This window comes from Haemaphysalis longicornis, unplaced genomic scaffold (assembly GCF_048455015.1).
Source record: "Haemaphysalis longicornis isolate Haplotype H1 unplaced genomic scaffold, Haemaphysalis longicornis Haplotype H1 scaffold_13, whole genome shotgun sequence".
Classification (NCBI taxonomy): Eukaryota; Metazoa; Arthropoda; class Arachnida; order Ixodida; family Ixodidae; genus Haemaphysalis; species Haemaphysalis longicornis.
In genome coordinates, this window is record NW_027526233.1 from 43,471,704 (window position 1) to 43,498,083 (window position 26,380).

Here is a 26,380-nt window from a genome sequence, read left to right on the forward strand (position 1 = left end):
AAATCTCGTCGCCTCCGTCTGCGGCGCAGAGACGGAGAAGTCAGATCGTCTAGCACAGGGTCGGAGCTTACTTAAATTTTCTAAAAAAAGTTTCCACTATTGTGCTACACCAACACAACTCAACCAAACACCGTTCATGCATCATGCATTGATTTAACCTTACCAAGAATATCTCCTTGAAGTAATGAAAGGTGTGGTTATGTGCATTTGGCTTCTCTCAGGTTTTACTATTTGTAGAGCGATGTGAGTGAATATGAGTTACGTCGAATGGGTAATCGTTATGGGTGCCGTTTATAGCTTTGCTTTCTAACCACATTCACGGGGTGGATTGGCGGGATTTTTTTTCTTCGACAGTTCCGGTTGTATCGTCGAAAACTTAGCGTTTAGAGCCCATAAACAATGTTTTGTACCGTAGAAGGAAAGGACGCGATTTTCTTTACAAAGGCAAGAAGGTGCTTCCGTGCGTTCCGGACTTGCGGCGAGAAATCTTCCCCAATACTAAAATTCGTATCTTTAAGTTGAGGACCATTACCAAGGACAGTTTCCTTGGTTTTGAAAGAGGTGAATTTCACTATTATGGGCCGACATCGGTCTGGAGAGTGGCGACCAAGACAGTGGGCACGCTCAATTTCCTTTGATTCAATAGATATTTTGTAGTGGTCCCTGCAGAACACAGTAATTAGCTGCTCAGACTGTACGTAGGTCTCGGATGGCGTGTCGTCCGCAATCCCGTAAAACAGCAAGTTGTTCCGTCGGGAACGGTTCTCAGCGTCGTCCAGTCGAGCCTCCAAGACCGAGACCTGGCTAGCAGTCTGGGAGGTGATCGTGGTAATGGTGTCTAATTACGTTTGTAGTGTTTGAACCTGATGGTAGTGCGATTCTAAGTGGTCGATTCTTTTGCCTAGCACGGAGATTGCTTTATCTGTATTAGAGAGCTGGCATTTTAGGCTCTGCATGTCACCAATAGGCTGGAATTGACCAGAAGACAAGCTTTTAAGTTCACTTAGAATATCTTCTAGGGTGGGGGGTCCAGGGTTAGTTTCGATGTCACCAGATAACATCAGCAGCAGAGAAAAAAATCGCGCCAATCCACCCCGTGAATGAGGTCCGAAACCGAAGCTGTAAACGGCAGCCATAACGATTACCCATACGACGTAACTCATATTCACTCACATCGCTCTACAAATAGTTAAACCAGATAGAAGCCAAATGCACCTAACCACACCATTCATTACTTCAAGGAGATATTCTGGTAAGGTTAAATCAATGCATGATGCATGAACGGTGTTTGGTTGAGTTGTATTGGTGTAGCACAAGAATGGAAACTTTCTTTAGAAAATTTAAGTAAGCTCCGACCCGGTGCTAGACGAACTGACTTCTCCGTCTCTGCGCCGCAGACGGAGGCGACGAGATTTGCGGAGAGAAGAAGGAAGAGGAGGAAGAAGAAATACTCCTGTTTAGATTTCTGAACGCCTCAGAGTGCAGCCCTGGGGAGTGATTCCTTCTTTTGTGGGGCCCATATGCAGTCCGCGCGGCCTGTGTTCTGTCCACCCGCTGAATCTGGGTAGGTAGAAAGGGCCTGGACAGCATCATCTCCCATTCTGTAGTTGGGTAGTTGACGGAAAGAGAGGAGGGTGCTCAGGGCTAAAGTCGGACACCCTGATTACGCGGCAGGGTGTTCCTACTTCTGTGCAAAATTTACATTCAGTGTCGTAGCGATTCGGATGCATTAAGTGAAGACACGTAGGCTGTGGGAAGGAGCCCGCATTGTATGAGCCGTAGGGAATTTGGTTGTTATCTGGAAAGGTCAGGGTAAGGCGAAGGTATGGTCTGTCTCAGAAGGTGATAATGCTGGGTTATCTCCCTGAACGTGACAAGCGGGTGACTGTCCTCGTGCAGCTCCATAGCACGGGAGGTAAAAGCGCAGGCTTGTTGGGTGGGCGTATTTGTTGCCCTCCATTGAACCGTGATGGGGTGTCCAGATAAGCTGAATGGAACCGTTTGGGGAGTGGTTTTTCAGCACGCGCCGTGCAGGTCAGGACACCCAACCCGACTGGTAATTCCAGTAGGCTTGCTGGCAATCGGTGACTACCCTCCGAACCCCTGGTTGAGTGAGAGCCGAGGTGATGGCTGCCTCTTCTGCTGCCGCCATTTCTTGGTTCCTAAGCGAGGTACACAAAAGGAGGTTGGTTCTGGAGGTAGCTACGATGATGGTGAATTGCTGCCCTCGATATTTGGAGGCGTCTGGGTAGATAACTGCATGCTCCCCACCGATGGTGGTGTTTAGCGCTTGAGTCGGTGCTTTTCGGTGACCCTCGTCATGTGAGGGTTCATATTTCCAAGCAAAGAGAGCATCTTTAGTTTTAGTCGCCAAGAGTCTGGGAGTACGTCAAGCGGAGTGACATTCCGGGCTCCCAGCCAATCTGGGGAAGCATGCGGTCACCCACCGCAGTTCTGAGTCGGACCTTCTGGTTAGAAATATGGCCTTCTATCAACTCTTCCACCGTGTTGAGGAGCCCGCGTGCTAAGCAGCCTCTGTGTGGACGCACTCATGGCAAGGCCAATTGCCTGCTGGACCGCCTTTCTAATCATTATATAAAGCATCTCTATGTCTTCCTTGTCGAGAAGAAGACAGGGGGTTGACGTAAGTAACTCTCGAGAGGACAGAAGCTCCGATTAATCGAAAGGTACCAGATTCCTTTAGGCCTCGCTTCTTGGCGGCAACTCGCCTGATTATGTGTATGATTTGATTAATGCTGTTTTTGAGGCGCTGCAAGAAGACGTCACTCTTGGTGTTAGCCTCGAGATGTAGGCCCAGGATCTTGATGCTGGGGCTTGGAGTGATGGCCTGGCGATCAAGGAGTATTTGAATGTATTCCTTGATTTGGCGTGAGGGGGGACGACAAGGAGCTGTAATTTTTTACGTGAACACTGGAGGTCACAGGCTTTAGCACAATGGCGTACTAGAATTGAGATTTCAAGCATTCGTGTGAGCTTCTTTTAATTTTTGTAACTCTTAGCACATGAGCAAGGTGCGCACAGGGCCGCTAGACGTACGCGAGTGGTCACGTGACGCTTCCACGTGGCATTTAGCGTGAACGCAGGGGGTAAACCCGTAGATGTGCTTGGTGAGTACACCACCTGTCTTCCCGTCTTCGCGTGTGCTCGTTGCTAAGTCGGTAAGACAACGGGCTATCGCTTTGTTAGTGTATTAGTTCCAGGTTCGATTCCCGGCGGTGCCAGTAAATTCTTTTTTTTGGTGGCTGGAGTTTTCTGGTGACACCAACGGTCGCGAAAGAACCCTTGGGGGGTAGAGGTAAAAAGCTTTGCTTTAAAACAGTGGCCATACAATCAGACACGATACAAACACAGCACTGGGGGCTCGGTAGCTGAATAAGGCATCGATTGCTTGATTTTTTAGCGAAAAGGCAATACTGGTTACTGACCTCCATGACGAACAAAAGTGGGTTAGACCGTGTCGTGGCACAGACACCGAGCCCACAGAGCGCGTCGGGCAGGCGGGGACGACTTATACACAGTGCGCCTGATGAAGTCGATGACGGTGTGGCATTCATTGCCCTTTCGGGCTCCCAGTTTGCAGGTTCCAGCGCCGTACAAACTGTGGTGGCCAACGCTGGGAAGATCCGCTGGTCGCCCACGGTGACAAGGCTTGCTGGGAAAGGGTTGTTCACGTGGATGGCTGAAACTGGGCCCAGAAGAACGGGGACCAGCACGTAGGAGATAGCGCAAACGAAATCCTGCATGACGAACAGAAGTGGGTTAGACGGTGTCGTGGCACAGCCACCGAGCCCACAGAGCGCGCCGGGCAGGCGGGGACGATTTATACACGGTGCGCCTGATGAAGTCGATGACGGTGTGGCTTTGATTGCCCTTTCGAGCGCCCAGTTTGCAGGTTCCAGCGCCGTACAAACTGTGGTGGCCAACGCTGGGAGGAGGCGCTGGTCGTCCACGGTGACAAGGCTTGCCGGGAAAGGGTTGTTCACGTGGATGGCTGATACTGGGCCCAGAAGAACGGGGACCAGCACGCAGAAGATAGCGCAAACGAAATCCTGCATGACGAACAGAAGTGGGTTAGACCGTGTCGTGGCACAGGCTCCGAGCCCACCTCGGAACCGAGCCCACATTTGAAACTAATGAGTCGTAATGAAATGTGCGTTCAGACATTGTACCATACAGATACCGTATTGAAACAACGGAAGCCTGGTTTCACGCTCGGGCCATCAGGCCAGATATTTTTCAGAGCTTTTCGGTCGACTAACCCGTCTTAGGGGAAATGCATTAGTTTTCATCACAGCGCGCCATCGATCTTGTGAACAACTTTCGTTTATAAACTACGCAAAAGGAAAGGATATAGTAGAAGCGGAGACACCGATCAAAAGAAACTTAAAAACTTTAAAACAACAAGAAGACGTTTCGGCTTCGTTACTGAAGCCTTGTTCAGAATGAGGCGAATGAAAGTTCATGCACGCTTATTTTTCTTGAGCACGTGACGTAGGCAGCGTGTGTACGACGGGGGGAGGAATCCTTCATTTCGTTTAAGTGTATGACGTGTCGTCTGTATTTCTAGAGACTAGAGATAGAACTGCGATCCGAAGTTTCTTTCTTGGCCGATGATTGTTGAATTATCCAAATCAATCCCATGGCCAGTTGCACCCACATGCTCGGCAAGAGCATTCGACGCCACACGCTTATTTTTTGCATCGTTCTGGTGCTGCCGTAATCTCTGTTTGAAGTTACCCGATTCACCTGTGTAAGCAAAATTGCAATCTGCGCAGGAAATCTTGTAGGCTACGCCAGGAAACGATTCACTTGGAAGCCTGCCCTTACCGCCCACGAGTGCGTTCCGCAGCTTACACGCAGGCACGTGTGCCACCTCAACGTCATAACTACGCAGCACGCGGGACAAGGCTTCGCTTACACCAGGGACGTAGGGAATGGCAGCACGCTTTCTTCGTCGGGGAGCAGCCGGTCCGGCAGGATTGGACCCCATTCAAGAACGCCCGGGGATAGCCGCTTGCCGAGATCGTTTCGTACCCTGTCGAGGTCGGTGAAACGGTCTTGTGCTTTCGTACAAAAGTGGTTCGCACGGCCGAAGAGCGAGGCAGCAACAGACCTTTTGTGAGCGTCAGGGTGAACGGAACGAAACTTTAGGTATCGGCCAGTGTGCGTATCCTTTCTGTGCACATTAAAAGAGACTGTTCCATCGCATCGGCTGACAAGCACGTCCAAAAATGGGAGTCTTTGGTCGACCTCAGTCTCTACTGTGAATTAGATGGCCTTTTCTTGACTGTTCAGATGCACAGTGAACGAAGCCAAGGCGCTGCGTCGAACCACACAGAAACACTCGTCCACATAGCGCAGAAAAATTGATGGGTGTGGACTGAAGGAAGCGAGTGAGCGAATTTCCAGCCATTCCATCGTAAGAGTGGCAGCAGTAACAGAGACGGAGGCACCCATTGCGGTACCGTGGACTTGCCTGTAGAAGACCTTATCGAAGCAGAAGTATGTGTTCGCAAGGCAAAAGCAGAGGAGCCTCTTGAGGTCAGGAAATCAATCGGCGACCTGTTTGGCAAAGTCCGGTCGGATTCTAGCACAGTAGTGCATGCTTCCACAGCCATATCACTCGGAATCGAGGTGAATAGCGACACCACATCGAAAGAGACCATCACTTCGTCGTCGTCTATTGCCACGTCACAAACTTTTTCAATGAAATTGCAGCAGTTGCTTACATGCGTGGAGCCCTTCCCGACGAGTGAAGACAGAATTTTGTGCAGGTATCAGGACAAATTGTAGAGAGGGGACCGGGTGTAGTCTACGATTGGACGCAGGGGGACATTAGGCTTGTGAACCTTCGGTAGGCTGTACAGTGCAGGTGCGGCGCCATTATGGCTTAGAAGCGAATATTATAGAGGCTTGCGCTCGGGAGGAACGAAGCGAAACACATCCGCCAGGAGTGTCTGTAAGTCCATCTGTACTTTCAAGGTCGGGTCCCGAGTGAGTCGGACGTACGTGTCCTGGTCATCCAGCAGAGCCAGTACCTTGCTTTTGTAGACAGACGTGTCAATTATTACCATCAAATTCCCCTTGTCAGCCGGACGAATCACGATTTCGGTGTTCGCCTGGAGTCGCTTCACAGCCTTCCGTTCATCCGCAGAAAGGGGCGCGACGAACTTCCGCGGTGCAGCCCAGAAAGTACGCCAATAGCGCGGGAGCGCGCCTCGTCACGGCGGGACGGATCAACTTGGTTAACCGCACACACAACCTTTCTTACGTCAGGGTCAGGAGCGACATTGAAGTTCCGCCCAAGTTCCAGGACGGAGGCCTCGGCAGAGTCGACTTTGAGCGTGGCAAGGTTGTACACCGTTGTCTTGTTTGGCTGACGGTACGGCCTGGCTTTTTTTAAAGTCTGCAAAGCTTGACACTATGCACGGACTGTGACCGGCGAGCGTGTACATTGGCTTGAATGTTGGCGTGTAGCTGGATGCTTGCAAAATGGTCCGGACAGTGGTTCTCCAGGCGGCGTCGTACAAAAAACGCTTCGTTTTCTAGCTTTCTAATGGCGTCACGGCAGTCCATTTATCTGGCCTGTAGCAACATTCTCTCTGCCTTTGCGATGACGCTCTAACCAAACTTGGAAGGTACAGGCCTGTTTAGGTGCAAAAAACGCGGAATGAGTCCCCGAGCTTGGCAGGTTAGGTTGAAGTCCAGATGTTCATGAAATGCGGCAACGCGGGTTGTGAGGGAAACATAACGGCGAATTTCGGTGATAACAGGTTGGCTATTCGCCGGGCGAAGGTTGATGACGTGCTGCGTAGTTATGACGTTGAGGTGGCACACGTGCCTGCGTGTAAGCGGCGGAACGCGCAAGTGATGATGATGATGTTTGGAGTTTAATGGCGCAAGGCCGACTAAGGGCAAAGAGCGCCAAACAATAGTGATTACATGAAAGTGGCATGGAAGTAAAAGTAGAACAATTCAGTAAAAATAAACAAAGTAAAACACAACGTAATGAAGATGACTGGTGTAAAGGGCCAGGTTGTCAACATGCATGATAAGAAATGAGATGTAAAAATTTTACGTCGGTAAGAAACCCGAAAACGCGTTTGATTGAAAACATGGCTTCATCTCCTAAGAAGTATGACGGGTGTGGTGGAATATGTCGCGTGTGTAGTTGTGGAAGTGTTTGCGTCGTGTAATGTCGAGTGCCTTACATTGTATAAGGATGTGGATCATGGTTAGGGCCTCTCCACACCTGCTGCACAGAGATCTTGGAGATCCTGTGAGCAGGTGGGAGTGTGTTGTATGAGTGTGGCCTATCCGTAACCTAGCAAGGGCAACTTCAGTGTGTCTGTTGTGTGCGTCAGTCGTGTATGGTCCCAAGAGTGGCTTTATTATGTGTAGTTTGTTGTCTGTCTGTTGATTCCAGAGTGCTTGCCATGTTTCGCGAAGGTGTTGTCTGATGTGTGGCTTGAGGTCAGTGTGGGGTACTGCTGCTATGTCCGGTGTATTTGTATGTGCAGCAGCAGCGGCCATCTGATCAGCGGTCTCATTTCCCGCAATCCCAGAGTGGCCTGGAACCCAACACATGATCATGTCGAGATTTAATGCATATGCTGACATAATGGTTTTATACACTACATTAAGAACATTGTTTTTAGAAGACTTGTTGGATGACAATGCATGTACAACACTCAGTGAATCTGTGAAAATGATAGACTTGGGTATTTCATGTTGCACTATGTGATTTAAAACAAGCAAAACTCCATGGGCTTCCGCCGTAAAAATGCTGGTCTTCGCGTTCAGGGTCTTAGAGACTCTAAAATCGGGTCCGTGCGCCGCACACGACACAGTAAGGGCAGTTTTTGATGCGTCACTGTAAAACTCTGCACATTCATACTTAGACTGCACGGACAAGAAGTGCTGCAAAATAGCAGTTTGTGGTACCCTGCTTTTATCAATTTTCACGAAGGACAAGTCACAACACACAGGTTGAAGCTGCCAGGGTGGTAACACGTCAGTAAAAGAAGATGTGTGAATGTCTAAAAAGGAGACGTCGAAATTTGGAGCTTCCTGTCTCACTCTAAGTGAGAACGGCAAAGGAACAGACGGGCGATTTACAAACAGTGGCGATGTGGATGTATCATTAAAAACAGGTTTAAAAGAATGGTTATTCAAAGATGAAATTTTAAAAGCGTAGAGAAAGTCAACATACGTTCGTTGGTACTCAAGGCACCACTTATTACATTCAACATATAGACTCTGGGTCGGGCTAGTGTGGAAGGCACCCGACGCAAGGCGCAGACCCAAATGGAGTACTGGATCAAGACTTTTTAGGGTTGTTTTCGATGCCGACCCATACACGACACTGCCGTAGTCTAATCGAGACCCGACTAAGGCGGTAAAGACCCGGAGAAGTAGTTCTTTGTCTGCCCCATAAGATTGGTGGGAGAGGACCTTGAGAATGTTTAGTGTTTTGAGGCATTTATGTTTAAGTGCTTTGACATGAGGTATGAACGTGAGCTTGTTATCAAATATGACACCTAAAAACTTGTGCTCCCTTTTAACAGAAATAGGTGCACGGTTAAGTGTAATCTCAGGGTCCGCGTTAATACCGCGCTTGCGGGAAAACACAACACAAGTACTTTTGGCCGGGTTTCGTTTAAACCCGTTAAGGTCCGCCCAGCCAGCAAGTTTCTTAACACCGAGCTGTACTTGACGTTCGCATATTGACAGGTTACAGGATTTAAAAGATATTTGCACATCGTCCACATAGATAGAACAGGAAATGGTCGGCGGCAATGCCTTTCGGAGGGAGTTCATCTTAACTATAAACAACGTGCAGCTTAGAACTCCACCTTGCGGCACACCATTTTCCTGCAAATATACATTGGAAAGTGCACTGCCAACACTCACTCGAAAGGTTCGTTCAGCCAAATAACTACAAAGAGTGTTCAACATGTTGCCGGAGACACCAAATGACTTAAGGTCCCTGAGGATGCCACAGCGCCAGGCTGTATCATAAGCTTTTTCAATATCGAAAAATACTGTAAGGCAGAACTGGTTATGGACAAATGCATCTTTTATGTAGGATTCCAGTGCAACAAGTTGATCATTGGTACATCGCCCCACCCTGAAGCCTGCCTGGCAGTCCTCGAGAAGACCGTTGTACTCCAGAAAGTACACGAGCCTACGGTTTATCATCTTCTCGAGGAGCTTACACAGGCAGCTTGTCAGGGCGATGGGACGATAACTTGCGGGAGAGGAAGGGTCCTTCCCCTCCTTCAGAAAGCCCACAACTATGGCCTCCTTCCAAGATCTTGGAAGCTGCCCCGAAAGCCATATTCTGTTGTAGAGGTGTAGGAGTGTCTCAAGAGTGTCGGGGTGTAGGTGTTGTATCATGGTGTATGTAATGCTGTCTGCCCCTGGAGCTGAAGGCTTACAAGTGGCAAGAGCAACCTTCAGCTCATGAAGTGTGAATTCAGAGTTGTAACCAGAATTCGACTTGTTCTTGTCTCGTAAGGGCTTCTTTTCTGAAGATGTTTTGTGTTGCATGAAAGTATTAGTGTAGTGTGCTGAGCTGGACACGTGTTGGAAGTGTTGTGCGAGTGTGTTAGCCTGGTCTTCCAGTGTGTCCCCTGTTGTACTAACCAGGGGCAGGCTGTGTGTCTGTTGTCCTTTTAGTTTTCGTATACGTGTCCAGACTTTGTGTGTGTCTGTGTACGAATTGATGGAAGTGAGGAAGGTGCGCCAACTCTCCCTTTTCGCCTCACGGCGCACTCGCCTCCCAAAAGCCTTAGCCCGTTTAAAAGAAATGAGGTTATCTGACGTGGGGTACCGGCGAAGGACACCCCATGCCTTGTTCTGGGCCTCTCGCGCCCGCCTGCAGTCCTCGTTCCACCAGGGCCTCCTTGGGCTGCGGGACCCGCTGGAGGCCTGGGGAATAGACTTTTCGGCGGCGTCGGGGATGTGCGCCGTGACGAGTTGGGCGGCTTCCTCCACGTGTAGGTGTTTTATGGATGTGTGGTGTAGTTGAGATGTTTGAGTGAATGTGCTCCAGTTTGCTTGTGATTCATTAAACCTTTTATGGGAAGATGGACTGCTCGGGCCTATACCTATATACGTTAATGAAGTGGGGAAATGGTCACTACCATATGGGTCTGTGCCCACACCCCACTCAAGACAAGGAAAGAGAACTGCGGAACCAATCGCCAAGTCAAGATGAGAGTATGTATTGTGTCCTAAGTTATAATATGTAGGCTGTTTTTTGTTGAAGAGGCATGCTCCAGAGGATGTAAGAAACTTCTCTATCAGGCGACCTCGGGCATCCGTTCTGGAGGAGCCCCAAAGAGAGTTGTGCGCATTAAGGTCGCCTGTTAGTATGTATGGTTCGGGCAGCTGGTCGACCAGCGCCTCGAAATTAGAGCTCGAAAGTGCATGATCAGGAGGAATGTAGATGGAGCATACCGTTACCAACCTATTAAATATTATCGTACGGATTGCTACAGCCTCGAGGACAGTGTTCAGCGTGACAGGGTGGCTGGCTAAGGATTTCCGGGCGACAATTGCCACACCTCCTGAAGAGTGTGTGCAGCAAACCCTGTCCTTTCTGAATACCATGTACCTATTTAAGAAATTTGTCTGTTTGGAATTGAGGTGAGTCTCTTGGAGACACATGAGACTTGGCTGATTGGCATGCAGGATATCATACACATCATCAAGATTTTTGAGGAGGCCTCTGCAGTTGCATTGAATAATGTTTTCTGTTGCCATTATTTACGTTTAAGAATGAATGGAGTGTGTGTATATGTTCATGTGTCGTCTTTCGGGGCTGTTACTCTGGGATTAGGCTTTTTAGGCCTGTCTGTAGGCTTGGAAGTCGGTGGCCGCTCCTTGCGCTGCGTTGCAGGCAGGAACGGCCCGACATCCATCTCGTCGTCGGATGTCCGAGGGGTGCCCGACAGGACCGGGCCCCCCGGACTTGGCCCCCCCCCCTCGGGAGCCCTTCGTTTGAGCCGCCACCGCCGATGGCGTCCGGGGCACCAGAGGTGGCACGGGCGGTGCGGTGACGGTGGGAGCCGGTGCGGGGCCCGTGGTGTCCATCACCTCGGTACCCTCCAAGGGACTGGAGGACGGGGAGACAGAGGTGGGAGCAGCACCGGTCCCGACAGGAGTGGTTTGCACCACAACCGCTGCTGCCTCAGCAAGCGGCGTGGTGCCGGGTTGGGCTGCGTGAGGCAACCCAGCGGGGGGAGGGTGCGGGACCAGGTCAGACTCGCTGAACTGGGTCCCTGTGGACACCAGACGCCGCTCCGCCCCCCGGCGAGCCACGTGAGCGTACCTCCCCAGAGGGAAAGAGGCGAACCTCTCTCTCGCCTCCGGGAAGGTGATGTTCTCGGTGACCTTGATGTTGATTATCTTTTTCTCGAGTTGGAACTTTTCGCACTTGCGGGAGTACGCTGCATGCGGTCCCCCGCAGTTTACACAAGTGAGGGTATCGGATTGGCAGTGGTCACTAGGATGATCGTGCGCCGCGCATTTCGCACACGTCGTTCGGCCACGGCAAGAGTTCGTACCGCGCCCGAACCGCTGGCACTTAAAACAGCGCCGCTGGTTCGGGATGTACGGACGTATTGAGCACCGGATAAAAACTGCATATATATGTTGTGGGAGAACTGCGCGGTCAAAGGTCAAGATGATGTGCTTGGTGGGAATCTCCTTGTCGTCTCTACGGATAGTGATGCGTCTCACGGCAGTGACGCCCTGATCCTTCAAGCCGGCAAGGAGATCCGCATCGGTTTCGTTCAGGAGGTCTGTCTCGGATATCACACCCTGCGAGCTGTTGAGGCTCCGATGGGGTGTGACCCGGATGTCAAGATCAGCCAGTCTAGTCTGAGCTAGAAGCTTTGCAGACTGCTGCTTGTCATTTATTTCAATTAAGAGTTCACCAGACCTTTGTTTTTTGCATTTATACGATTTTCCTACTATGGCTTCAAGATACTTGGCGATCAAGAAGACTGACTGAGATGCAAGAGGGTGGGTTGGATTGAGGGATTCCATCACAAAAAATCGAGAAAAATGGTCCGGTTCAGGATAGGTTAACGACGGCAACGGAGGAAAGGATACTTCGGTGCGGCCCCTTTTCAGGGACCGATCACGGTTGCGGGGGGTTTTAGACAATACCATAAAGCATAGTATAAAAGCAGGGAGACGGGGGTACTTTCTTCTTTGATATTACCCTGGTAGCCAAAGAGGTCCCGGAGCTCCCTGCCTGTTGAACAGACAGGGAGCCCATCCGCCGGAGCTTGACCTGGGCTCCGACGGCCACCGTTAGTGGTTTCTAACCCTCCACATATAAACACATCGCCACGGTTGGATCCAGCTTATGTTTGGTGGCTCGGGGTCCGCGGTATCGCCAGTACCGTCACCAAGATTGCTCAATGTGCCCCGTGCGGGGGGAACGCGCAAGTGGGCGGTAAGGACAGGCTTCCAAGAGAATCCTTTTCTGGCGTAGTCCAAAAGATTTCCTGCGCAGATTGCGATTTCGCTTACATAGGTGAATCGGGTGACTTCAAACAGAGATTACGGCAGCACCAGAACGATGTAAAAAACAAGCGTGTGGCGTCGAATGCTCTTGCCGAGCATGTGGGTGCAACGGGCCATGGGATTGATTGGGATCATTCGACAATCATCGGCCAAGAAAGGAACTTCGGATCGCGGCTCTATCTCGAGTCTCTAGAAATACAGACGACACGTCATACACTTAATCGAAATGAAGGATCTCTCCCCCGTCGTACAGACGCTGCCTACGTCACGTGCTCACGAAAATAAGCCTGCATGAACTTTTATTCGCCTCATTATGAACAAGGCTTCAGTAAAGAAGCCGAAACGTCTTGTTGTTGTTTTAAAGTTTTTAAGTTGCTTTTCGTCGGTGTCTCCGCTTCAACTCCAACATATTTCCGGACAGACGGGTTTCCGTAAAACCCTCGACTTCAAAAGGAAAGGATGATAACGAGCAGAGGACTGATACGGGTATTCGACACCAATGAGTCGTAATGAAATGTGCGTTCAGAAATTGGACAATGGAGATACCGTATTGACACAACGGAAGCCCGTTTTCACGTTCGGGCCGTGAGGCCAGATATTTTGTCAGAGTTTTTCGGTCGACTAACCCGTCTTAGGGGAAATGCATTAGTTTTTCCACACGGCGCCATTGGTCTTGCGAACAACTTTCGCTTATAAAATAGGGAAAAGGAAAGGATGATTATGACCAGAGGACCGACACGGGAATCGGACTCTAATGAGTCGTAATGAAATCTGCTTTCAGAAATTCGACAATGCAGATACCGTATTGACACAATGGAAGCACGGTTTCGTGCTCAGGTGGTGAGGCCAGATATCTTGTCAGAGCCTTTCGGTACGACAAACCCGTCTATGGGGAAATGCAATAAATTTTTTCACAGAGCGCCATCGGTGTTGTAAACAACTTTCGCTTAAAAACTACGCAAAAAGAAGCGACGGTAACGACCACAGGACTGGTACGGGTATTGGACACTAATGAGTCGTACTGAAATGTGCATTCAAAAATACGACAATGCTGATACCATGTTGACACAATGAAAGCCCGGCTTCGCGCTCCAAGGCCAGATATCTTGTCAGAGCTTTTCGGTCGACTAACCCGGCTATGGGAAATGCATTATTTGTCTTCACAGGGCGCCATCAATCTTGTCACAAAACTTTAGCTTATAAACTATGCAACAGGAAAGGAAGATAACGACTAGAGGACCAATATAGGTATTGGACACTAATGAGTCTTAATGAAATGTTCGTTCAGAAATTGGACAATCCAGATACCGTATTGACAGAATGTAACGGAGCTTCGCACTCGGGCAATGAGGCCAGATATCTCGTCAGAGCTTTCGGGTCGACGAACCCGTCTAAAGGGAAATGCATAAGGTTTTTCACAGGGTGCCATCAGTCTTGTCCAAAACTTTCGCGGATAAACTACGCAAAAGGAAAGGGTGAGAACGACCAGATGACCGATACCGGTGTTGGAGACTAATGAGTCGTAATGAAATGTGCGTTCAGAATTTGTGTAATGCAGATGCAGACACTAAGGAAGCGCGGTTTCACGCTCGGGCAGTGAGGCCTGATATCCTATCAGAGATTTTCGGTCGACTAAACCGGCTATGGCAAATGCATTAGTTTTTATCACAGGGCGCCATCGGTCTTGTCAACAACTTTCGCTTAGAAACTATGCAAAAGGAAAGGATGATAACGACCAGATGACCGATACCGGTGTTGGACAGTAATGAGTCATAATGAAATGTGCGTTCAGAAATTGGACAATGCAGATACCGTACTGACACAATGAAAGCGCGGTTTCGCGCTCGGGCAGTGACGCATGATATCTTGTAATATCTTTTCGGTCGACTAACCCGGCTATGGGGAAATGCATTAGTTTTTTTCACAGGGTGTGATCGGTCTTGTCAAAAACTTTGGGGTATAAAGTACACAAAAGGAAAGGCGGATAATGACCAGAGGACCGATATAGGTATTTGACTCTGATGAGTTGTAATGAAATGTGCGTGCAGAAATTGGACAATGCTATCTGCATTGTATGGACAATATGGAAGCGCAATTTCGCGCTCGGGCGGTGAGGCCTGATATGTTGTCAGAGCATTTCGGTCGACTAACCCGGCTATGAGGAAATGCATCAGTTTTTTTTCACAGGGTGCCATCGGTGTTGTCAAAAACTTTAGCTTATAAAGTACACAACAGGAAAGGCGGATAACGACCAGAGGACCGATATGGGTATTCGACACTGATGAGTCGTAATGAAATGTGCGTTCAGAAATTGGACAATGCAGATACCGTATTGACACAATGGAAGCGCGGTTTCGCGCTCGGGCACTGAAGCCAGATATCTTCTCATAGCTTTTCGGCCGACTAACCCGGCTATGAGGAAATTAGTTTTTTTCACGGCACCATCGGTCTTGTGAACAACTTTCGCTTACAAACTACGCAAAAGGAAAGGATGGTAACGATTGGAGGACCGATATGGGTATTGAACACTAATGAGTCATAATGAAATGTGCGTGCAGAAATTGGACAATGCAGATACCGTATTGACACAATGGAAGCGCAGTTTCGCGCTCGGGCAGTAAGGCCTGATATCTTGTTAGAGGTTTTCGCTCCGCTCAGCCGGCAATGAGGAATTGCATTTGTGTTTTTCATGGGGCACCATCGGTCTTTTCGAAAACTTTCTCTTATAAAGTACTTAATAGGAAAGGCGGATAACCACCAGAGGACCGATATGGGTATTTGACTCTGATGAGTGGTAAGGAAGTGTGTGTTCAGAAATTGGACAATGCAGATACCGTATTGACACAATGCAAGCGCGGTTTCGTGCTCGGGCAGGGAGGCCAGATATCTTGTCAGAGCTTTTCGGCCTTCTAAACTGGCTATGGGGAAATGAATTTGTTTTTTTCACGGGCACAATCGGTCTTATGAACAACTTTCGCTTATAAACTACGTAAAAGGAACGGATGATAATGACTGGAGGACCGCGGACATTTGACACTAATGAGTCGTAATAAAATGTGTGTGCAGAAATTGGACAATGCAGATACCGTATTGACACAATGGAACCGCGGTTTCGCTCTCGGGCAGTGAAGCCAGATATCTTGTCAGAGCTTTTCGGCCGATTAACCCGGCTATGGGTAAATGAATAAGTTTTTTTTCAAGGGCACCATCGGTCTTGTGAACAACTTTCGCTTATAAACTAAGCAAAAGGAAAGGATTATAACGACTCGAAGACCCCATATGGGTATTGAACACAAATAGGTCGTAATGAAATGTGCGTGCAGAGATTGTACAATGCAGATACCGTATTGACACAATGGAAGCGCAGTTTCGCGCTCGGGCAGTGAGGCTTGATATCTTGTCAGAGCTTTTCGGGCGGCTCAGCCGTCTATGAGGAAATGCATTTGTGTTTTTCATGGGGCACCAACGGTATTGTCAAAAACTTTCGCTTATAAAGTACACAACAGGAAAGGCGGACAACGACCAGAGGACCGATGTGGGTATTCGACTCTGATGAGCGGTAAGAAAATGGTGTTCAGAAATTGGACAATGCATATACCGTAAGCTCGGTTTCGCGCTCGGGCAGTGAGGTCACATATCTTGTCAGAGCTTTTCGGCCGACGAGCTCGGCTATAGGGAAATTAATAAGTTTTTTTCACGGGCACCATCGGTCTTGTGAACAACTTTCGCTTATAAACTACGCAAAAGAAAAGGATGATAACGACTAGAGGACCGATATGGGTATTGAACACTAAAAAGTCCTAATGAAATGTGCTTGCAGAAATTGGACAATGCAGATACCGTATTGACACAATTGAAGCGCAGTTTCGCGTTCGGGCAGTGAGACAAGATATCTTGTCAAAGCTTTTCAGCCATCTAGCCCGGCTATGGGGAATTGAATTAGTTTTTTCACGGGCACCATCGGTCTTGTGAACAACTTTCGCTTATAAACTACGCAAAAGGAAAGGATGATAACGACTGGAGGACTAATATGCGTATTAAACACAAAAAGGTCGTAATGAAATGTGCGTGCAGAAATTGGACAATGCAGATACCGTATTGAAAAAATGGCAGCGCAGTTTCGCGCTCGGACCGTGAGGCCTGATATCTTGTAATATATTTTCGGTCGGCTAACCCGGCTATGGGGAATTGCATTAGTTTTTTTCACAGGGTGCCATCGGTCTTGTCAAAAACTTTCCGGTATAAAGTACACAAAAGGAAAGGCGGATAACGACCATAGGACCGATATGGGTATTTGACTGTGATGAGTCGTAATGAAATGTGCGTGCAGAAATAGGACAATGCAGGTATCGTATTGACACAATGGAAGCGCAGTTTCGCGCTCGGTCAGTGAGGCCAGTTATCTTCTCATAGCTTTTTGGCCGACTAACCTGGCTATGTCGAAATTAGTTTTTTTCACGGCACCATCGGTCTTGTGAACAACTTTCGCTTACAAACTACGCAAAAGGAAAGGACGATAACGAATGGAGGACTGATATGGGTATTGGACACTAATGAGTCGTAATGAAATGTGCGTGCAGAAATTGGACAATGCAGATACCGTATTGACACAATGGAAGCGAAGTTTCGCGCTCGGGCAGTAAGGCCGGATATCTTGTCAGAGCTTTTCGGTCGACTAACCCAGCTAAGGGGAACTGCATTAGTTTTTTTCACGGGCACCATCTGTCTTGTGAGCAACTTTCTCTTACAAACTACGCAAAAGGAAAGGATCAGAACGACTGGAGGACCGAAATGGGTATTTGACTCTGATGACTGGTAATGAAATTTGCGTGCAGAAATTGAACAATGCAGATGCCGTATTGATTCAATGGAAGCGCAGTTTCGCGCTCGGGCAGTGAGGCTTGATTTCTTGTCATAGCTTTTCGGTCGGCTCAGATGGCTATGAGGAAATGCATTTGTGATATTCTAGGGCACCATCGGTCTTGTCAAAAACTTTCGCTTATAAAGTTCACAACAGGAAAGGCAGATAACGACCAGAGGACCGAAATGGGTATTTGACTCTTATGAGTGGTATTGAAATGTGTGTTCAGAAATTGGACAATGTAATACCGTATTGACACAATGGAAGCGCGGTTTCGCGCTCGGGCAATGATTCCAGATATCTCGGCCGACCTTTTCGTCTGACTAACCCGGCTGTGGGGAAATTATTTAGTTTTTTTCACGGGCACCATCGGTCTTGTCAAAAATTTTCGCTTATAAAGTACACAACAGGAAAGACAGATAACGACCGGAGGACCGATATGGGTATTTGACTCTGATGAGTGGTAATGAAATTTGCGTGCAGAAATAGGACACTGCAGATGCCGTATTGACACAATGGAAGCGCAGTTTCCCGTTCGGGCAGTGAGGCCAGATATCTTGTCAGAGCTTTTCGGTCGTCTCAGCCGGCTATGAGGAATTGCATTTGTGTTTTTCATGGGGCACGATCGGTCTTTTCGAAAAAGTTCGCTTAAAAATACTTAACAGGAAAGGCGGATAACGACCAGTGGACCGATATGGGTATTTGACTCTGATGAGTGGTAAGGAAGTGTGTGTTCAGAAATTGGACAATGCAGATACCGTATTGACACAATGCAAGCGCGGTTTCGTGCTCGGGCAGGGAGGCCAGATATCTTGTCAGAGCTTTTCGGCCTTCTAAACTGGCTATGGGGAAATGAATTTGTTTTTTTCACGGGCACAATCGGTCTTATGAACAACTTTCGCTTATAAACTACGTAAAAGGAACGGATGATAATGACTGGAGGACCGCGGACATTTGACACTAATGAGTCGTAATAAAATGTGTGTGCAGAAATTGGACAATGCAGATACCGTATTGACACAATGGAACCGCGGTTTCGCTCTCGGGCAGTGAAGCCAGATATCTTGTCAGAGCTTTTCGGCCGATTAACCCGGCTATGGGTAAATGAATAAGTTTTTTTTCAAGGGCACCATCGGTCTTGTGAACAACTTTCGCTTATAAACTAAGCAAAAGGAAAGGATTATAACGACTCGAAGACCCCATATGGGTATTGAACACAAATAGGTCGTAATGAAATGTGCGTGCAGAGATTGTACAATGCAGATACCGTATTGACACAATGGAAGCGCAGTTTCGCGCTCGGGCAGTGAGGCTTGATATCTTGTCAGAGCTTTTCGGGCGGCTCAGCCGTCTATGAGGAAATGCATTTGTGTTTTTCATGGGGCACCAACGGTATTGTCAAAAACTTTCGCTTATAAAGTACACAACAGGAAAGGCGGACAACGACCAGAGGACCGATGTGGGTATTCGACTCTGATGAGCGGTAAGAAAATGGTGTTCAGAAATTGGACAATGCATATACCGTAAGCTCGGTTTCGCGCTCGGGCAGTGAGGTCACATATCTTGTCAGAGCTTTTCGGCCGACGAGCTCGGCTATAGGGAAATTAATAAGTTTTTTTCACGGGCACCATCGGTCTTGTGAACAACTTTCGCTTATAAACTACGCAAAAGAAAAGGATGATAACGACTAGAGGACCGATATGGGTATTGAACACTAAAAAGTCCTAATGAAATGTGCTTGCAGAAATTGGACAATGCAGATACCGTATTGACACAATTGAAGCGCAGTTTCGCGTTCAGGCAGTGAGACAAGATATCTTGTCAAAGCTTTTCAGCCATCTAGCCCGGCTATGGGGAATTGAATTAGTTTTTTCACGGGCACCATCGGTCTTGTGAACAACTTTCGCTTATAAACTACGCAAAAGGAAAGGATGATAACGACTGGAGGACTAATATGCGTATTAAACACAAAAAGGTCGTAATGAAATGTGCGTGCAGAAATTGGACAATGCAGATACCGTATTGACACAATGGCAGCGCAGTTTCGCGCTCGGACCGTGAGGCCTGATATCTTGTAATATATTTTCGGTCGGCTAACCCGGCTATGGGGAATTGCATTAGTTTTTTTCACAGGGTGCCATCGGTCTTGTCAAAAACTTTCCGGTATAAAGTACACAAAAGGAAAGGCGGATAACGACCATAGGACCGATATGGGTATTTGACTGTGATGAGTCGTAATGAAATGTGCGTGCAGAAATAGGACAATGCAGGTATCGTATTGACACAATGGAAGCGCAGTTTCGCGCTCGGTCAGTGAGGCCAGTTATCTTCTCATAGCTTTTTGGCCGACTAACCTGGCTATGTCGAAATTAGTTTTTTTCACGGCACCATCGGTCTTGTGAACAACTTTCGCTTACAAACTACGCAAAAGGAAAGGACGATAACGAATGGAGGACTGATATGGGTATTGGACACTAATGAGTCGTAATGAAATGTGCGTGCAGAAATTGGACAATGCAGATACCGTATTGACACAATGGAAGCGAAGTTTCGCGCTCGGGCAGTAAGGCCGGATATCTTGTCAGAGCTTTTCGGTCGACTAACCCAGCTAAGGGGAACTGCATTAGTTTTTTTCACGGGCACCATCTGTCTTGTGAGCAACTTTCTCTTACAAACTACGCAAAAGGAAAGGATCAGAACGACTGGAGGACCGAAATGGGTATTTGACTCTGATGACTGGTAATGAAATTTGCGTGCAGAAATTGAACAATGCAGATGCCGTATTGATTCAATGGAAGCGCAGTTTCGCGCTCGGGCAGTGAGGCTTGATTTCTTGTCATAGCTTTTCGGTCGGCTCAGATGGCTATGAGGAAATGCATTTGTGATATTCTAGGGCACCATCGGTCTTGTCAAAAACTTTCGCTTATAAAGTTCACAACAGGAAAGGCAGATAACGACCAGAGGACCGAAATGGGTATTTGACTCTTATGAGTGGTATTGAAATGTGTGTTCAGAAATTGGACAATGTAATACCGTATTGACACAATGGAAGCGCGGTTTCGCGCTCGGGCAATGATTCCAGATATCTCGGCAGACCTTTTCGTCTGACTAACCCGGCTGTGGGGAAATTATTTAGTTTTTTTCACGGGCACCATCGGTCTTGTCAAAAATTTTCGCTTATAAAGTACACAACAGGAAAGACAGATAACGACCGGAGGACCGATATGGGTATTTGACTCTGATGAGTGGTAATGAAATTTGCGTGCAGAAATAGGACACTGCAGATGCCGTATTGACACAATGGAAGCGCAGTTTCCCGTTCGGGCAGTGAGGCCAGATATCTTGTCAGAGCTTTTCGGTCGTCTCAGCCGGCTATGAGGAATTGCATTTGTGTTTTTCATGGGGCACGATCGGTCTTTTCGAAAAAGTTCGCTTAAAAATACTTAACAGGAAAGGCGGATAACGACCAGTGGACCGATATGGGTATTTGACTCTGATGAGTGGTAAGGAAGTGTGTGTTCAGAAATTGGACAATGCAGATACCGTATTGAAACAGTGGAAGCGCGGTTTCGTCTTCGGCAGGGAGGCCAGATATCTTGTCAGAGCCTTTCGGTCGGCTCAGCCGGCTATGAGGAAATGCATTTGTGTTTTTCACAAGCACCATCGGTCTTGTCAAAAACTTTCACTTATAAAGTACACAACAGGAAAGGCAGATCACGACCATAGGACCGATATGGGTATTTGACTGTGATGAGTGATAAGAAATTGTGTGTTCAGAAATTGGACAATGCAGATACCGTATTGACACAATGGAAGAGCGGTTTCGCGCTCGGGCAGTGAGGCCAGATATCTTGTCAGAGCTTTTCGGTCGACTAACCCGGCTATGGGGAAATGCAGTAGATTTTTTCACAGGGTGCCATCGGTCTTGTCAAAAACTTTTGCAAATAAAGTACACAACAGGAAATGCGGATAACGACCAGAGGATCTATATGGGTATTTGACTATGATGAGTGGTAATGAAGTGTGCGTTCAGAAATTGGACAATGCAGATACCGTATTGACACAATGGAAGCGCGGTTTCGCGTTCGGGCAGTGAGGCCTGGTATCTTTTCAAAGCTTTTCAGCCATCTCACCCGGCTATGGGAAAATGAATAAGTTTTTTTACGGGCACCATCGCTCTTGTGAACAACTTCCGCTTACAAACTCGGCAAAAGGAAAGGATGATAATGACTGGAGGACCGAAATGGGTATTTGACTCTGATGACTGGTAATAAAATTTGCGTGCAGAAATTGGACAATGCAGATGCCTTATTGATTCAATGGAAGCGCAGTTTCGCACTCGGGCAGTGAGGCTTGATTTCTTGTCATAGCTTTTCGGTCGGCTCAGCCGGCTATGAGGAAATGGATTTGTGTTTTTCATGGGGCACCGTCGGTCTTGTCAAAAACTTTCGCTTATAAAGTTCACAACAGGAAAGGCAGATAACGACCAGAGGAGCTAAATGGGTATTTGACTCTTATGAGTGGTATTGAAATGTGTGTTCAGAAATTGGACAATGCATATGCCGTATTGACACAATGGAAGCGCGGTTTCGCGCTCGGACAATAATTCCAGATATCTCGTCAGACCTTTTCGTCCGACTAAACCGGCTGTGGGGAATTTATTTAGTTTTTTTCACGGGCACCATCGGTCTTCTCAAATATTTTCGCTAATAAACTACACAACAGGAGAGGCAGATAACGACCGGAGGACCGATATGGGTATTTGACTCTGAGGAGTGGTAATGAAATTTGCGTGCAGAAATAGGACAATGCAGATGCCGTATTGACACAATGGAAGCGCAGTTTCCCTTTCGGGCAGTGAGGCCAGATATCTTGTCAGAGCTTTTCGGTCGGCTCAGCCGGCTATGAGGAATTGCATTTGTGTTTTTCATGGGGCACGATCGGTCTTTTCGATAACGTTCGCTTATAAAATACTTAACAGGAAAGGCGGATAACGACCATAGGACCGATATGGGTATTTGACTGTGATGAGTGGTAAGGAATTGTGTGTTCAGAAATTGAACAATGCAGATACCGTATTGACACAACGGAAGCGCAGTTTCGCGCTCGCGCAGTGAGGCCAGATATCTTGTCAGAGCTTTTCGGTCGACTAACCCGGCTTAGGGGAACGGCATAATTTTTTTTCACGGGCACCTTCGGTCTTGTGAGCAACTTTCGCTTATAAACTACGCAAAAGGAAAGGATGATAGCGACTGGAGGACCGCTATGGGTATGTGACTCTGATGAGTGGTAATGAAATTTCCGTACAGAAATTGGACAATGCAGATACCGCATTGACACAATTGAAGCCCAGTTTCGCACTCGGGCAGTGAGGCCAGATATCTTGTCAAAGCTTTTCAGCCAGCTAACCCGGCTATGAGGAAATGCATTTGTGTTTTTCATGGGGCACCATCGGTCTTGTCAAAAACGTTCGCTTATAAAGTACACAACACGAAAGGCAGATAACGACCAGAGGACCGATGTGGTTATTTGACTCTGATGAGTGGTAATGAAATTTGGGTGCAGAAATTGGACAATGCAGACACCGTATTGACACAATGGAAGCGCAGTTTCGCGTTCAGGCAGTGAGGCCAGATATCTTGTCAGAGTTTTTCGGCCAACTAACCCGGCTATGGGGAAATGAATTAGTTTTTTTTCACGGGCACCATTGGTCTTGTGAACAACTTTCGCTTATAAACTACGCAAAAGGAAAGGATGATAACGACTGGAGGACCGAAATGGGTATTGAACACAAATAAGTCGTAACGAAATGTGCGTGCCGAAATTGGACAATGCAGATGCCGTATTGACAATATGAAAGCGCGGTTTCGGCTCGGGCAGTGAGGCCAGATATCTTGTCAGAGCTTTTCGGCCTACTAACCCGGAAATGGGGAAATGAATCAGTTTTTTTCACAGGCACCATCGGTGTTGTGAACAACTTTCGCTTATAAACTACGCAAAAGGAAAGGATGATAACGACCAGAGGACCGATATGGGTATTTGACTATGATGAGTCGTAATGAAATTTGCGTGCAGAAATTGGACAATGCAGATACCGTATTGAAACAATAGAAGCGCAGTTTCGGGTTCAGGCAGTGAGGCCAGATATCTTGTCACCGCTTTTCGGCCGACTAACCCGGCTATGGGGAAATGCATTAGTTTTTTTCACAGGGTGCCATCGGTCTTGTCAAAAACTTTCGCTTATAAAGTACACAACAGGAAAGGCAGATAACGACCAGAGGACCGATATATGTATTTGACTCTGATGAGTAGTAATGAAATTTGCGTGCAGAAATTGGACAATGCAGATACCGTATTGACACAATAGAAGCGCAGTTTCGCGTTCAGGTAGTGAGGCCATATATCTTGTCAGAGCTTTTCGGCCGACTAACCCGGCTGTTGGGAAATGCATTTGTGTTTTTCATGGGGCACCAACGGTCTTGTCGAAAACTTTCGCTTACAAAGTACTTAACAGGAAAGGCGCAGAACGACCAGAGGACCGATATGGGTATTAGACGGTGATGAGTGTTAAGGAAATGCGTGTTCAGAAACTGGACAATGCAGACACCGTATTGACACAATGGAAGCAAGGTTTCGCGCTCGGGCAGTGAGGCCAGATATCTTGTCAGAGCTTTTCGGCCGACTAACCCGGCTATGGGGAAATGAATTTGTGCTTTTCTTGGGGCACCAATGGTCTTGTTGAAAACTTTCGCTTATAAAGTACTTAACAGGAAAGGCGGATAACGACCAGAGGACCGATATGGGTATTTGACTGTGATGAGTGGTAAGGAAATGTGTGTTCAGAAATTGGACAAGGCAGATACCGTATTGACACAATGAAAGCACAGTTTCGCGTCAGGCAGTGAGGCCAGATATCTTGTCAGAGCTTTTCGGCCTACTAACCCGGCTATGGGAAAATGAATTAGTTTTTTTCACAGGCATTATCGGTCTTGTGAACAACTTTCGCTTATAAACTACGCAAAAGGAAAGGATGATAACGACTGGAGGACCGATATGGGTATTGAACACAAATAAGTCGTAATGAAATGTGCGTGCAGAAATTGGACAATGCAGATGCCGTATTGACAGTATGAAAGCGCGGTTTCGCACTCGGGCAGTGAGGCGAGATATCTTGTCAGAGCTTTTTGGCCTACTAACCCGGCTATGGGGAAATGAATTAGTTTTTTTCAAAGGCACCATCGGTCTTGTGAACAACTTTCGCTTATAAACTATGCAAAAGGAAAGGATGATAACGATTGGAAGACCGATATGGGTATTGAACACTAACAAGTTTAATGAAATGTGCGTGCAGAAATTGCACAATGCAGATGCCATATTGACACAATGGAAGCGCAGTTTCGCGCTCGGGCAGTGAGGACAGATATCTTGTCAGAGGTTTTCGGTCGACTAACCCGGCTATGGGGAAATGCAGTAGATTTTTTCACAGGGTGCCATCGGTCTTGTCAAAAACTTTCGCTTATAAAGTACACAACAGGTATTGCGGATAACGACCAGAGGACCGAAATGGGTATTTGACTCTTATGAGTGGTATTGAAATGGGTGTTAAGGTCGCGGGTTCGATTCCCGGCCGCGGTAGCTGCTTTTCTGATGGAGGCGAAAAGCAAAAACGCCCGTGTGTACGAGATTTCGGCGCACGTTAAAGATCCCCAGGTGGTCAAAATTAATCCGGAGCCCTCCGCTACGGCGCGCCTCATCGCCTGCGTTGCGTCGGCGCGTTAAACCCTACAATCAATCAATCAAATGGGTGTTCAGAAATTGGACAATAGAGTTACCGTATTGACGCAATGAAAGCGGGGTTTCGCGCTCGGGCAGTGAGCCCAGATATCTTGTCAGAGCTTTTCGGTCGACTAACGCAGCTATGGGGAAATGCAATTTTTTTTTCACAGGGTGCCATTGGTCTTGTCAAATACTTTCGCTTATAAAGCACACAACAGGAAAGGCGGATAACGACCAGAGGACCGATGTGGTTATTTGACTCTGATGAGTGGTAATGAAATTTGGGTGCAGAAATTGGACAATGCAGACACCGTATTGACACAATGGAAGCGCAGTTTCGCGTTCAGGCAGTGAGGCCAGATATCTTGTCAGAGTTTTTCGGCCAACTAACCCGGCTATGGGGAAATGAATCAGTTTTTTTCACGGGCACCATCGGTCTTGTGAACAACTTTCGCTTATAAACTACGCAAAAGGAAAGGATGATAACGACTGGAGGACCGAAATGGGTATTGAACAAAAATAAGTCGTAATGAAATGTGCGTGCAGAAATTGGAATGTGCAGATGCCGTATTGTCACAATGAAAGCGCAGTTTCCCGTTCGGGCAGTGAGGCCAGATATCTTGTCAGAGGTTTTCTGTCGGCTCAGCCGGCTATGAGGAAATGCATTTGTGTTTTTCATGGGGCACCAACGGTTTGGTCGAAAACTTTCGCTTATAAAGCACACAACAGGAAAGGCGGATAACGACCAGAGGACCGATATGGTTATTTGACTCTGATCAGTGGTAATGAAATTTGCGTGCAGAAATTGGACAATGCAGATACCGTATTGACACAATGGAAGCGCGGTTTATCGCTCGGCCAGTGAGGCCAGATAATCTTGTCAGAGCTTTTCGGCCGACTAACCCGGCTATGGGGAAATGAATAAGTTTTTTTTCACGGGCACCATTGGTCTTGTGAACAACTTTCGCTTATAAACTACGCAAAAGGAAAGGATGATAACGATTGGAAGACCGATATGGGTATTGAACAAAAATAAGTCGTAATGAAATGTGAGTGCAGAAATTGGAATGTGCAGATGCCGTATTGTCACAATGAAAGCGCAGTTTCCCGTTCGGGCAGTGAGGCCAGATATCTTGTCAGAGGTTTTCTGTCGGCTCAGCCGGCTATGAGGAAATGCAT

General features: G+C 47.6%; 1 pseudogene; it reads right to left on the minus strand.

Annotated features, from left to right (window-relative positions):
- Positions 1 to 316: 316 nt before the first annotated feature.
- LOC144163803 (uncharacterized) lies at positions 317 to 4,076 on the minus strand (annotated as a pseudogene).
- Positions 4,077 to 26,380: the final 22,304 nt, after the last annotated feature.